Consider the following 11,774-nt stretch of genomic DNA (forward strand, 5'->3'; position numbering starts at 1 on the left):
AAAGTTCCTCGCAAGGAATCATTCAATCAGCGCAAACCAACACCAGCCTTTGCGAGCCACCGCTCGTCGCGACGGATCGACGGAACTCATGCTCATTTCAGCTGACCGCGCACCACTTGCGGATGCGAACGGCCATCTCCACTCTTCGCTGGGGAGGGCAAAATTTTGTAGTGCGACACCCAAGTAGACGTGCCCTTGGCCGAGGCCTCGGGCGCAACTTGCATTCAAAGACTTGATGATTCACGGGATTCTGCAATTAACACTAAGTATCGCATTTTGCTACATTCTTCATCATGGCGAGAGCTGAGATATCTGTTGCCGAGAGTCATGATTTTGTTTTGCTTTTGTCTTTCGGCGACCCAAGCGCGCAAGGCACTGGCTCGCACTTCGTTCTTTGGATCACTAAGGTGTGCGATGCACCCGTGTGTTGGGTGGTTGACACATCCCGAACCCCAAGCACCCAATGGGTGCGATGAGGAATGCTGTGGTGTGTCCCTGCCCCATCACCTCACAAAGGTGGGAGGCAACACATGGGAGAGCCATGTCAGCGGATGGGGCCCTTGCCCCGCAAATCATGCGAGAGCACCCATCCTAAACACAGAATGCTCCAAGCGACGAGTCAACACACGTGGGCAAGGCAACGGGGGGTTGCGGCAGTCCCGACTTGCCGCCGTCGAAATGATGGATCCTTGGCATAGCACCGCACATGCAATCGGACCATGAAATCTTAGCAATGGGGGACGAAGCCCGGACCCCCTCTGAACTGCAACTGAGTAGAGACCTCTCGCTCCGACGTGGACGTCGTTCGAAGGCACCGATCCTAATCCAGATGGCATCCGAGTCTCTTCTTCACCCTATGGGGAATCCACGCTTTCGATCACGGGCATTCGATGTGACCCTCGACCTCGACGGCGCTAGACCCATAGCTTGGCCATCCAGCACATTACTATAGTGTTGAGTGTCCGCACGTCACCGAGATTTCAAGGGCGGGGAGGAGGCTAGCTCCATCCCCTACACGATTCAGTGTCTCGAACCGACAATGATCCTACCGCAGGTTCACCTACGGTAACCTTGTTACAATTTCTCCTTCCTCTAAATGATAAGGTTTGGTGAACTTCTTACGACGTCACTAATAGGAACCGTCATCGTCGCCGCGATCCAAACACTTCACCGGATCATTCAATCGGTAGGAGTGACGGGCGGTGTGTACAAAGGGCAGGGACGTAGTCAACACGAGCTGATGACTCGTGCTTACTAGGAATTCCTCGTTGAAGATCAATAATTGCAATGGTCTATCCCCATCATGATGCAATTTGGCAAGATTTCCCAAACCTTTTGGGCCAGCGAGAGAAACTCATTGGTTGCATCAGTTTAGCGCGCGTGCAGCGTAGAACATCTAAGGGCATCACAGACCTGTTATTGCCTCAAACTTCCATGGCCTAGGAGGCCATAGTCCCTCTAAGAAGCTGGGTGCGAAGGGGAACCTCCACGTAGCTAGTTAGCAGGCTGAGGTCTCGTTAGTTAACGGAATTAACCAAACAAATTGCTCCACCAACTAAGAACGGCCATGCACCACCACCCATAGAATCAAGAAAGAGCTCTCAATCTGTTAATCCTTACTATGTCTGGACCTGGTAAGTTTCCCTATGTTGAGTCAAATTAAGCCGCAGGCTCCACTCCTGGTGGTGCCCTTCTGTCAATTCCTTTAAGTTTCAGCCTTGCGACCATACTCCCCCTGGAACCCAAACACTCTGATTTCTCAGAAGGTGCTGGTGGAGTCCTTGGAGCAACATCCACCGATCCCTGGTCGGCATCGTTTATGGTTGAGACTAGGACGGTATCTAATCATCTTCGAGCCCCCAACTTTTGTTCTTGATTAATGAAAACATCCTTGGCAAATGCTTTCGCAATGGTTCGTCTTCCATAAATCCAAGAATTTCACCTTTGACAATGAAATACGAATGCCCCTGACAGTCCCTATTAATCATTACTCCGGTCCCGAAGGCGAACGGAATAGGACCAGACTCCTATCGCGTTATTCCATGCTAATGTATTCAGAGCGTAGGCTTGCTCTGAGCACTCTAATTTTTTCAAAGTAACGGCGCCAGAATCGTGACCCAGCCAATTAAGGCTAGGAACATGCCGCCGACAGAAGGGATGTGAGGGCCAGTGCACACCCAAAAGGCGGACCGACCGTGACAACCCAAGGTCCAACTATGAGCTTTTTAACTGCAACAACTTAAATATACACTATTGGAGCTAGAATTACCGTAGCTTCTGGCACTAGACTTTCCCTCCAATGGATCCTTGTTAAGGGATTTAGATTATACTCATTCCAATTACTAGACTTGATGAGCCCAGTATTGTTATTTATTGTCACTACCTCCCCATGTCAAGATTGGGTAATTTGCATGCCTGATGCCTTCCTTAGATGTGGTAGCCATTTCTCAGGCTCCCTCTCTGGAATCAAACCCTAATTCTCCATCACCCATCACCACCATGGTAGGCCTCTATCCTACCATCGAAAGTTGATAGGGCATAAATTTGAATGAAGCGTTGCCAGCGCAAAGTCTGTGCGATCCATCGAGTTATCATGAATCATCAAAATAGCGGGTGAGCCCGTTCTGACCTTTTATCTAATAAATGCATCCCTTATGAGAGTTGGGATTTGGTTCATGTATTAGCTCTAGAATTACTATAGTTATTTGAGTAGCAAAGTACCATCAAAGAAACTATAACTGATTTAATGAGCCATCCATAGTTTCACAGTCTGACATAGTCCATACTTTCATATGCATGGCTTAATCTTTGAGACAAGCATATGACTACTAGTAGGATTGACCAGGTAGCATATGACATTAACAACACATGCTAGACTCGCAATGCTCAAAGATTTCACACAAGAGGAAAGTGTCCTATCGTCGGTCAGAGAGGGCTAAACAGGGAGCCTCGGTTCACAGGCACCTGGGAAGAACATCTCGTACGGAACCCTTTACCCTCGAACTCGCTATCACCACTACTTGGAAAGAAGCCTCAAGTTTGTACGAGATGCACCATGCACATAGCCACCTTAATTGTAACGCTACTTAGAGACATCCATTTCCCAGGCATATGCCTGATACATGCCTATTGAGGGGCACCCACACAGACAAAATCCTTCTCGATCACAACAAACATTTTCCCATGACGAAGAGCTAGTTGCCGAAGTGCCAATAGAGACCACAATGCTAAAGGGTGAAGGGTAGTTTGAGTCAAAAAAATGGCTGGTTATGCGATTGGTGGGGGCATCACTGTGCATGCAACCACCTCAATTATAAGGGTGCTCAAGGGCATCGTGTATAATGCCCCATTCGCACATCTATAGGTGATGAGAGCCCGCCCGCATACACGGACATGTCTAACCTTTGGAAAATATCTCCTTTCCCAACATAGCCTCACTAACCTTTCCCCATGACACATGATCTGCCAACACAGGTACAAAAAATTTCCTAAGGGAGAACACTCACACTAGCATTGTCGGACAAGCTTCAATCTCATGCACATGCACATACCGAAGAACTGCACCACAAGGGAACCACCTACAAGCACCCACATCTCAACAAAAAGCATTCGTGTGATTTCTTCCCCTAGACAGACACATTGGGCTTGCACTTGTTAGAGCATTCCAAAGACAAGTGCTCTGGTTCGCAGGAGCCTGAGAAGAACATCTCGTACGAAACTCGTTCCCCCAAAATGCTCAAATTAGAAATGCTCACAGCAAAGTCATAATGCAAAGATGTACACCACACACGCAACTAAGTAAGGAAACTCAGAGACATCCATTTATTGTATTGTAATTTATTGTCACTACCTCCCCGTGTCAGGATTGGGTAATTTGCGTGCCTGCTGCTTTCCATGGATGTGGTAGCCATTTCTCAGGCTCCCTCTTTGGAATCGAACCCTATTTCTCTGTCACCCATCACCACCATGGTAGGCCTCTATCCTACCATCGAAAGTTGATAGGGCAGAAATTTGAATGAAGCATCGCCAGCACAAAGGCCGTGCGATCCGTCGAGTTATCATGAATCACCGAAAGAGCGGGCGAGCCCGCATCGGCCTTTTATATAATAAATGCATCCCTTTTGAGAGTCAGGATTTGGTGCACATATTAGCTCTATAATTACTACAGTTATCCAAGTAGCAAAGTACCAACAAAGAAACTATAACTGATTTAATGAGCCATCCGCAGTTTCACAGTCTGAAATAGTTCATACTTAGACATGCATGGCTTAATCTTTGAGACAAGCATATGACTACTGGCAAGATCAACCAGGTAGCTTCTAATAATGAGGGAGACCCCCAAGGCCTGCTATAGCCAAGGGATGCCCACCGCGATGCGAAACCAAAATTTGCATTCGCTCCATCATGCATCCAAACATAATTCGCCACACAAGCAACAAGAATGACGTTCACAGCACATGCAGGACTCACAACGCTCAAAGATTTCACACAAGAGGAAAGTGTCCCATCGTCGACCGGAGAGGGCCAAACAAGGAGCCTCGGTTCACAGGCACCTAGGAAGAACATCTCGTACAGAACCCTTTACCCTCGAACTCGCTGTCGCCACTACTCGAAAAGAAGCCTCGAGTCTGTACGAGATGCACCGCGCACATAGCCACCTCAATTGTAAGGCCACTCAGAGACATCCATTTCCCAGGCATATGCCTCCTACACGCCTATTGAGGTGCACCCACACAAACAAAATCCTTCTTGATCACAACAAATTTTTTCCCACAACGAAGAGCTAGTTGCCAAAGTGCCAATGGAGATCGCCGTGCTGAAGGGTGAAGGGCCGTGCGAGTCAAAAACATGGCTGGTTATGCGATTGGCGGGGGCATCACTGTGCATGCGACCACCTCAATTATAAGGCCACTCAAGGGCATCGTGTATAACACCCCCTCCACACATTTATAGGTGATGAGAGCCCGCCCGCATACACGGACATGTCTAGCCTCTAGCAAATTTCTCCTTTCCCAGCACAGCCTCGCTAACTGTTCCTCGTGACACGTGATCTACCAGAGCAGGTACAGAAAAGTTCCTATGGGTGAACACTCACACTAACATTGTCGGACAAGCTTCAATCTCATACACATGCACATACCGAAGAACTGCACCGCAAGGGAACCCACCCACGAGCACCCACATCTCGGAAAAATCATTTGTGTGATTTCTTCCCCTAGATAGACATGTTGGGCTTGCGCTTGTCGGAGCATTGCAAAGATGAGCGCTCTGGTTCATAGGAGCCTGAGAAGAACATCTTTTACGAAACTCGTTCCCCCAAAATGCTTGAATCACAAATGCTCGCAGCAGAGTCATAATGCAAAGATGTACACCGCGCACGCGACCGAGTAAGGACACTTAGAGACATCCATTTCCCAGGCATATGCTCCCTACATGCTTTTTGGTGCACCCCATACAAACGGCCATACTTTGACAAGCCCTCCCAGAATTTTGCATCTAAAAAGAGATGAAATGCCTTGGGCTTTTTGTCCACACAATGCAAACACCAAACGCTCTCTTTAGGGGGGAGCTGAAAAAGAGTATCTCCCGCAGAACCCATGAGTCGCAGCCATTCGGATCGCACAGGGCAGGACAGGGCATGGAGAGTTTCTGCATCCAAACAAAAATTATCGGTAATACTCTACGCTTCTATTGGCCTGGACCACAAAGGTTGTCACGAAAGTGCCATGCACTTCTGTAGGATGAGACAGTGAAGAGGCGAGCATGCACCGAGAACGCACTAGCAAATAAATTATGCAGCAACCAAACCTTTCGCCGGCCCCCCTCTCAATCCCAAGGCTCTACCATTCGGCAAAAACTTAGGGTGGAGAGTGGACCCTTGACGAAATTAGGGACGTCGAACAATGCACCCATGCAACCATCTCTTTCCTTCTTGCCATCTGGGCAGGATAAAAATTCAATGATAGAACGTGCCAATGAGACGGAGCCCTTGGCTAAAACATACAACTCCATGCACACTCAGCAACAAGTGCATCTTAGAATCGAACACCAAATGTGTAGTGTGTTGCAAGCCGTGCAGACACCTACATATAGGGTATATCCAACAAAACAAAGCGACAAGTACTTCCCACCAGCTCTGCCATTGCGATTACCAAATGGGATATACTCACCGCCACAGATTAATGACCATCATTACCGTCTCAAAATAGATACAAGCACATCGAGCTTCATCCAATCAACTGGATGAATTTCACCTTGAAGGGGCCCAATCCAAAAGTTTTGGAGGTCACCTCTTGGAACTCTCAAGAAGAAGGCCCATCTTACATGCAAACTCTGCTACTGTGCAAACACAGGTTGCAATTAAAGAGAAATTGCAAGGCCGTCACAATGGCCCGAGGCCAATGCTCCGACTAAGTAAATTTTCTCTTGCAATCACCATGCCGCCATTCACAAAGAGATCTCCCCATTCACTTGTGATGTGACGCACAATCCAAGTGCTAGATGTGAGCTCGCCCTTGAAAGGGCCACTTTCCAAGGCATCCCCTGATGACACATTGGAACAAAAACTTCTGTCAAACCATTCCCAATGTTGTGCCGGTCAAGTTGGCACAGAGGCGACCTTGGGGAGCTCCCGCGTAGCAATCAGGATGTGCTTTCGTACCCATCTCTCACAAAGACAATTGTTAGCTGTGAACAAATTTGGAATCCAAGGCCTCGCATCCATCAATATCGTCGGGGCATTGGGTCTATATACAAAGGCCACGGAGAGGTTCCAAGAAGAGAAGCCCCCCCTGCTCGCTCGCACAAACATCCCAAATTCTAGACACAAGCTCCCGCCCTTAGCATCGCTCTCCAGATCACCGCAATGACACATTGGAACAACAACCACTGTTGAACAACTCCTGAAATTATGGCGATAGAGTGAGAGAGAAGAGCAGCTTTGGGGAGAGGCACATAGCAAACGGGCTGCTCCTTCATTCCGCTCTTATATACAGATCCGATGTTGCTGATTTTGTTTGGAATCCAGGGTGCATTCATCCTTGCCCACACGAGCAATGGCTCTTCTGATCGAATGGCCACAGGGAGCTTCCGATAACAAAGGCTCCCTTGTCACTCGTGATGCACAGCCTAACTGCTAGACGATGGCTCGCCCTTTAGATCGCTACCCAGGCAACCATCACAATGACACCATTGGAACGACAATCGCTACCGAACCATTCCAAAAATTTTGCGCCAAAGAAGTTGTTGCGAAGAGAATGACTCTGGGGAGAGAGCACTCGCATAGCAAAATTGGGATGGCTTCATGACCCTTCCAATAGAAATGATGCTGGTGCCAATATTCAAAATCCGAATAACGTGTCTTTCTCGAACACCAGCACCGATTCTATTCGGGAGGGTTTCCAAGAGCTTTTTTTATCAAAGCCTCCCGTTGTAGCCACGATAAGCACGCAAAAAATTTTGCTAGAGCACCAAGCACCCACCTCATGGCTAGAGACAAGGGATCGCCATTAGATCAACTTTGAAATCCCAGAACAGACGCGATGTAGAATGGCAACCGCTGCCAAGTCTCTTCCATAATTGCGTCGGTCGAGTGATCGAAGAAGGTGATCTAAGAGAGGGTCCAAGCATAGGAATTCATTGTGGGATTCACGCTGATGGCATAAATTTATGCAATACCCAAGCAACACCGGACAGAGGCGCTAGACGAGGGCTCCCGTTTTAGATCGAGTTTTAAAATCACCAAGAAGAAGCGGTGAGGGCTGGCAACCGCTGCCAAACCCTTTTCCAAAATTGAGCCAACTGAGTGACAAGAAAACATGATCTAAAGGAGAGTCGAGGTATAGCACCCACGAGGGTGGGCTTCATGCCCCTCTAATTGATTCAACGTCAGCGTCCACCGTTTCAAAATCCGACATATCCATTCGCCCTGACAGCAGCGTTGAATCAATGAGGGGGGCACGAGAGAGGCTCACGGAAACCACCTCTCCCATTGTAGCTACGATAGGGCATGCAAAAAATTTTACTACAGTGCCAAGCACCCACCTCATGGCTAGAGACAAGGGCTCACCATTAGATCAACTTTGAAATCGCAGAACAGACGCGGTGTAGAATGGCAACCACTGCCAAGTCTCTTCCGTAATTGTGTCGATCGAGTGATCAAAGAAGGTGATCTAAGAGAGGGTCCAAGCGTTATTCATTCGTTGGGGGATTCACGCCGATGGCATAAATTTATGCAATACCCGAGCAACACCGGATGGAGGTGCTAGACAAGGGCTCCCGTTTTAGATCGAGCTTTAAAATCACCAAGTAGACATGGTGAGGGCTAGAAACCATTGCCAAACCTTTTTCTAAAATTGCACCAGCTGAGTGACAAGAAAACATAATCTAAAGGAGAGTCTAGGAATAGCACCCTTGAGGGTGGGCTTCATGCCCCTCTAATTGATTCAACGTCAGCGTCCACCGTTTCAAAATCTGACATATCCATCCGCCCTGATAGTGGCGTTGAATCAATGAGGGGGGCATGGGAGAGGCTCGCGGCAACCACCTCTCCCATTGTAGCCGTGATAGGCATGCAAAAAATTTTGCTAGAGTGCCAAGCACCCACCTCATGGCTAGAGACAAGGGCTCGCCATTAGATCAACTTCGAAATCGCAGAACAGCGCGGTGTAGAATGGCAACCGCTGCCAAGTCTCTTCCGTAGTTGCGTCGGTCGAGTGATCGAAGAAGGTGATCTAAGAGAGGGTCCAAGTGTAGGCATTCATTGGGGGATTCGTGTCGATGGCATAAATTTATGCAATACCCAAGCAACACCGGACGGAGGTGCTAGATGAGGGCTCCCATTTTAGATCGAGTTTTAAAATCACCGAGTAGATGCGGTGAGGGCTAGCAACTGCTGCCAAACCTTTTTCCGAAATTATGCTAGCTGAGTGACAAGAAAACATGATCTAAAGGAGAGTTGAGGAATAGCACATCGAGGGTGGGCTTCATGCCCCTCTAATTGATTCAACGTCGGCGTCCATCATTTCAAAATCTGACATATCCATTCACCTTGACACCGGTGTTGAATCAATGAGAGGGGCACGGGAGAGGCTCGCGGCAACCACCTCTCCTATATAAGCTATTAGTGCGAGGCTTGCTCTCCATTAGAAATTCGCAAACACACTGACAACTGCCTTTAAAATCCAAATCCTTGAAAATTTTGACCAAACAGCCATTCACGACCCAATTTTTTATGAGGTCGGCAGAGGAGCAAAAGATTGTCATGGAGCCAATTTTTTGTGAGTTCATGGAGCCAAGGGACTAAAATGGTCATCGAGCTCATCCGATCAACTGGATGAATTTCACCTTGAAGGGGGCCCAATCCAAAAGTTTCGGAGGTCATCTCCTAGAACTCTCAAGAACAAGGCCCATCTTACATGCAAACTCTGCTACTGCGCAAACATAGGTTGCGATTAAAGAGAAATTGCGAGGCCGTCACAATGGCCCGAGGCCAATGCTCCGACTAAGTCAATTTTCTCTTGTAATCACCATGCCGCCATTCATAGAGAGATCTCCCCATTCACTTGTGACACGATGCACAATGCAAGTGCTAGACGCGAGCTCGCCCTTAAAAGAAAGACCACTTTCCAAGACATCCCCCGATGACACATTGGAACGACAACCACTGTCAAACCATTCCCAATGTTGTGCCGATCGAGTTGGCACAGAGGCGACCTTAGGGAGCTCTCGCGTAGCAATCAGGATGTGCTTTTGTGCCCATCTCTCTCAAAAACCAATGTTAGCTATGAACAAATTTGGAATCCAAGGGCTCGCATCCATCGATATCATCGCCACTCGATCTATATACAAAGGCCATGGAGAGGTTCTGATAAGAGAAGCTCCCCTGCTCGCTCACACAAACATCCCAAATTCTAGACACAAGCTCCTGCCCTTAGAGCATCACTCTCTAGATCACCACAATGACACATTGGAATGACAACCGCTACTGAACAACTCCAAAAATTGTGGCAATGGAGTGAGAAAGAAGAGAAACTTTGGGGAGCCGCACATAGCAAACGAGCTGCTGCTACTTCATTCCACTCTTATATAGATCCAATGTCATTGATTTCATTTGGAATCTGAGGCTGCATTCATCCTTGCTCACACAAGCAATGGCTCTTCTAATCGAATGGCCACGGGGAGCTTCCGATAACATAGGATCCCTTGTCACTCGTGATGCGCAGCTCAACTGCTAGACGACGGCTCGCCCTTCAGATCGCTGCCCAGGAAACCACCACAACGACACCATTGGAACGACAACCGCTGCTGAACCATTCTAAAAATTTTGTGCCAAAGAAGTTTTTGCGTAGAGAACGACTCTGGGGAGAGAGCCCTTGCATAGCAAAATTGGGATGGCTTCACGACCCACCCAATAGAAATGATGCTGGTGCCAGTATTCCAAATCTGAATAACGTGTCTTTCGCGAACACTAGCACTGATTCTATCACTGAACAAACGCGCTATGGAATGGAAACTGCTGCCAAGCCTCTTTCGTAATTGCATCAGTCAAGTGATCGAAGAAGGTGATCTAAGAGAGAGTCCAAGGCTAGGGATTAGTTGGGGGATTCGCGCCGATAGCAAAAATTTATGCAATACCCAAGCAACACCGGATGGAGGTGCTAGACGAGGGCTCCCGTTTTAGATCAGGTTTTAAAATCACCAGGTAGACGCGGTGAGGGCTGGCAACCACTGCCAAACCTTTTTCCAAAATTGCACCAGCTGAGTGACAACAAAACAAGATCCAAAGGAGAGTCCAGGAATAACACCTAGAGGGTGGGCCTCATGCCCCTCTAATTGATTCAATGTCGGCGTCCACTATTTCAAAATCTGACATATCCATTTGCCCTAACACCGGCGTTGAATCAATGAGGGGGGCACGGGAGAGGCTCGTAGCAACCACCTCTCCCATTGTTGCTGCAATAGGCATGCAAAAAATTGCTAGAGCCCCAAGCACCCACGTCATGGCTAGACAAGGGCTCGCCATTAGATCAACTTCGAAATTGTGGAACAGATGCACTGTAGAATGGCAACCGCTGCCAAGTCTCTTCCATAATTGTGTCAGTCGAGTGATTAAAGAAGGTTATCTAAGAGAGGGTCCAAGGGTAGGGAATTCGTTGGGGGATTCGCGCCGATAGCAAAAATTTATGCAATACCCGAGCAACACCGGACGGAGGTGCTAGACGAGGGCTCCCGTTTTAGATCAAGTCTTAAAATCACCAAGTAGATGCGGTGAGGGTTGGCAATCGCTGCCAAACCTTTTTCTGAAATTAAACTAGCTGAGTGACAAGAAAACATGATCTAAAGGAGAGTCTAGGAATAGCACCCTTGAGGGTGGGCTTCATGCCCCTCTAATTGATTCAATGTCGGCGTTCACCGTTTCAAAATCTGACATATCCATCCGCCCTGACAGTGGCGTTGAATCAATGAGGGGGGCCCGAGAGAGGCTCGCGGCAACCACCTCTCCCATTGTAGCCGTGATAGGCACTCAAATTTTTTTTTTCTAGAGTGCCAAGCACCCACCTGATGGCTATAGACAACGGCTCACCATTAGATCAACTTCGCAATCGTAGAACAAACGCGATGTAGAATGGCAACCGCTGCCAAGTCTCTTCCGTAATTGCATCGGACTAGTGATCGAAGAAGGTGATCTAAGAGATGGTCCAAGTGTACGCATTCGTTGGGGGATTTGTGCCGATGGCAAAAATTTATGTAATACCCGAGCAACACCGGACGGA

At 48.1% G+C, this 11,774-nt stretch overlaps 2 non-coding genes across 2 annotated transcripts; both read right to left on the reverse strand.

The window, feature by feature from the left end:
• Positions 1-173: 173 nt before the first annotated feature.
• On the reverse strand, positions 174-327 carry LOC149573665 (5.8S ribosomal RNA). The gene has a single exon (XR_016361263.1). It is a non-coding gene; the product is annotated as a 5.8S ribosomal RNA (ribosomal RNA).
• A 710-nt stretch (positions 328-1,037) lies between these two features.
• On the reverse strand, positions 1,038-2,848 carry LOC149573666 (18S ribosomal RNA). Its single transcript, XR_016360677.1, has one exon. It is a non-coding gene; the product is annotated as an 18S ribosomal RNA (ribosomal RNA).
• Between the last annotated feature and the right edge of the window lie 8,926 nt (positions 2,849-11,774).

This window comes from Cupressus sempervirens, chromosome 2 (genome assembly GCF_028749045.1).
Source record: "Cupressus sempervirens isolate cs-2001-9-10 chromosome 2, ASM2874904v1, whole genome shotgun sequence".
NCBI lineage: Eukaryota > Viridiplantae > Streptophyta > Pinopsida > Cupressales > Cupressaceae > Cupressus > Cupressus sempervirens.